Raw genomic sequence first — 3,808 nt, forward strand, 5'->3', positions numbered from 1 at the left:
TCATCTTGCACAGAAAGTTCTGGATTTTTTAATTTTTACTGGTATGGCATGTCCTTCACAGTTACTAGGAATGACTCGGCCACTTTTGGCCTGGGGGCCTGCGAGAGGCCCCTCAAGGAGTTTCCCGATGATATTGGGTTGCCATGTCTGTCTGTTGTTGATCTACATTCATTGGTCTAATGTCAGCCTTTACCACACCTTCTACATATACCTGAAGGCCGAGGTCTCCTATTTTTACCATTATTTCTAGAAATTCCTTGGAGAAAGTGGGAAGTAATCTTCAATGCATGGGCACAGGAGACCACTTTCTAAATATAACACCAGTAGCATGGACTCTTAGAGCAACAATAAGTAAATGGAACCTCCTGAAACTGAGAAGATTCTGTAAAGCAAAGGACACAGTAAATAAGACAAAAAGGCAACCTAGAATGGGAAAATATTTTCACCAACACCACATCAGACAAAGGACTGATCTCCAAAATATATAAAGCACTCAAGTAATTAGACATCAAAACTCTAAATAACCTAATTAAAAAATGGGGTACAGAACTAAACAGAGAATTCTCAACAGAAGAATTTCAAATGGCAAAAAATACTTAAAGAAATGTTTAACATCTCTAGCCATCAGAGAAATGCAAATCAAAACAACTCTGAGATGCCATCTTACACCTGTCAGAATGACTAAGATCAAAAACAGCAATGATAGCTTATGCTGGAGAGGATGTGTAGTAAGGGGAACACTCATCCATTGCTGGTGGGAATGCAAACTTGTACAATGACTTTGGAAATAAGTATGGCAGTTTCTCAGAAAATTGGGAATCAACCAACCTCCCAATCCAGCAATACCTTGGGCACCTACCCAAAAGATGCTCAATCATACTTCAAAGGTATTTGTTCAGATATGTTCATAGCAGCATTATTTGTAATTACCAGAGCAGGAAGACAACCTAGATGCCCCTCAACTGAAGAATAGATAAAGAAAATGTTGCAATTTACATATTAGAGTATTACTCAGTGGTAAAAAACAATGACATCTTGAATTTTGTATGCAAATGGATGGAATTTGAAAACACCATCCTGCTTTCTTTTCCTCAGGCTGCCAGGAAGATGGAGGACATTCAGACTGAATGTGCTTACCCAAAGAAGCCCACAATATTTCAAAACAAGAAGCGTGTTCTGCTTGGAGAAACTGGCAAGGAAAAATGTAACATGAGGACCTGTTATTTGGGGTTTCTGTCCTGCCCAATTCCCACAGCCATTAAGCCCCAAAGAAATCACACAGAGAGGTTTATATTAATGATAAACTGATTGGCTCATTAGCTCAGGCTTCTTATTAACTCTTATAACTTATATTAACCCATTATTATTATCTATGTTTGCCACATGGCTCTGTACGGGATCTTTTGCAGCGGGGCAGGTCATATCTTCCTTCTTTGGTGTCTGGACAGGATTGGGGAAAGAGCTTCCTTCTTCCCAGAATACTGTTCTGATTGCCCTGCCTCTACTTCCTGTCATGTTGTTCCACCTATACTTCCAGCCTGGCTATGGGCCAATCAGCATTTATTTAAAACATAATTGACAGAATACAGAATTGTCCCACACCATTTCCCCCTCTTTTTTTAAAAACAAAACAAAACAAAAACAAAAACAAAAACAAGAACATCCATAGTCCATTTTTGGGAAATGTGAGTGTAGTTTTTCTCACTATTTCTGGCTGGTTAAGGATGCTGATAATTTTGTGGAGACCTAAAGAATATTTAGAATTATGATTAAGTCCTGATTAGAGTATTCTATGTGTCTTGATCATCTCAAGGCAGCAGTCTTGAATCTGTTCTGGATGTGGAACTCAGACATCTGGGCCACCTGTTTCTATCAGAGATTTCTCAGGTGGTCTTCCTTGATCAAACATGATTTTTCTTAACTCAGAATGAATCCACAGCCTCTCATTTCCTGTGGAAACAAAAGCAAAATGTCTTCTTCAAAGTAAGATACCTTTTTACTTCAATTTTGAAGTCAAGGTAATTTCAAAATACCTATCTTGGATTAATTTAGCAGCATTTATAAACAAGTATCTTTAGCAGGTGTTGCTCCTTCCTCAGTATTCAAAGAATTTAAGGAAAGCACAATAACATACAGTATTCAGATTCTCTGTGCGTTTTCCATCTTTATGTGGCTTTATTTTAAACTCTATTTCTTTTATTATTATTTTTGACTTTTTGAGACAGGGTTTCTGTGTATCTCTGTCCTGGAACTCACTCTGTAGGACAGACTGTCCTTGAACTCACAGAGATCTGTCTGCCTCTGCCTCCCAAGTGTTCGGATTAAAGGTGTGTACCACCACACCCAACTACTCTCTCTCTTTCTTTTTTATTTTAAGGACTTTAACCTTTATCTTTTCTCTCCCAAGCCAGCATATATTTTTAAACACACAGTAAACCATTTTTCTTTGAATCTCTCTTTACTGTTTATCTCTTTTTCTGACCACATGAGTCTTTAATTTACCAAACAGTATGGATAGGATTAAAGCCGTGGCTTTGATGGCTGTATCCATCCCATTCCTTAGCTTTCTGAGATTCCAGCGTCATGGCAGAGGTACTGGCTTTAGCCATGTTTATTGTCGTAACTCTATAGTATTTCAAGGTCTCTGCCACCAAGCAAGCTGAAGCAGGCTGCTCACAAACCACACCAAATGCTCCATAGTCAGACTGCCTGCCTGAAAGAGTCACAATTTGCCCTGGCAGGATGGCCCAGAGAGCCGGCATTTTAAAACAGTGTGGCTTTTTTCCTGCTATGGCTGAAAACCAAAAAGCATGTGGTTGGCTTTTCATCAACACTATATAAGTGTTTCATGGCAGGACCTCTTAAAATAGCTGCAGTGAGGAAGTCTCTGTTAAATGAAAGCACTTGCTTGCCTCTAGCAAGCAGAGCAGACCCAAGAAATTGCTGCTACCAAGAAGCCATGCATGATTCTGTTATTTTTGTTCTAGAATTATTTCCCAAGCTGTCTTCAGGCTTTATGTGGAAGCAGTTGTCCATATGGGCACCATTCTGTAACATGAGGGTCTGCTTATTGGGGTTTCTGTTCTGCCCAGTTCCCACAGCCATTAAGCCCCAAAGAAATCACACAGAGAGGTTTATATTAATGCTAAACTGATTGGCCCATTAGCTCAGGCTTCTTATTAACTCTTATAACTTATATTAACCCATTATTCTTGTCTATGTTAGCCACATGGCTCAGTACAGTACCCTTTTCAGCTGGGCAGGTCATATCTTCCTTCTTGGTGTCTGGACAGGACTGGGGAAAGAGCTTCCTTCTTCCCAGAATACTCCTGTTCTCATTTCCCTGCCTTCCTGTCGGGTTGTCCCACCTATATTTCATGCCTTGCTATGGGCCAATCAGTGTTTATTTAAAACATAATTGACAGAATACAGAATTGTCCTGCACCAGACAAACTCCCTTGGTACTACAAAAACATTGATCTAGGCTTCAAGACACCCAAGGAGGCCATTGAGGACACCTATATTGACAAGAAATGCCCACTCACTGGCAACATCTCCATCTGAGGTCAGATTCGGTCTGGTGTCATGACCATAATGAAGATGCAGAGGACCATTGTCATCCACCTGGACTGTCTTCATTACATCCAAAAGAAATGCTACAAGAACATGTCTGTGCACCTGTCCCCCGTTTCAGGGATATACAGATCGGCCACATTGTCACTGTGGGGAAGTGCAGGCCCCTGTGAGTTTCAACATACTCAAGGTCACTAAGGCTGCTGGCACCAAGAAGCAGTTCCAGAAGTTCTGA

At 40.3% G+C, this 3,808-nt stretch overlaps 1 pseudogene; it reads left to right on the forward strand.

Annotated features, from left to right (window-relative positions):
- The first annotated feature begins 1,107 nt into the window (after nucleotides 1-1,107).
- On the forward strand, nucleotides 1,108-3,808 carry LOC101984978 (annotated as a pseudogene).

The sequence above is a fragment of the Microtus ochrogaster genome, linkage group LG4 (genome assembly GCF_000317375.1).
Source record: "Microtus ochrogaster isolate Prairie Vole_2 linkage group LG4, MicOch1.0, whole genome shotgun sequence".
Lineage (NCBI taxonomy): Eukaryota > Metazoa > Chordata > Mammalia > Rodentia > Cricetidae > Microtus > Microtus ochrogaster.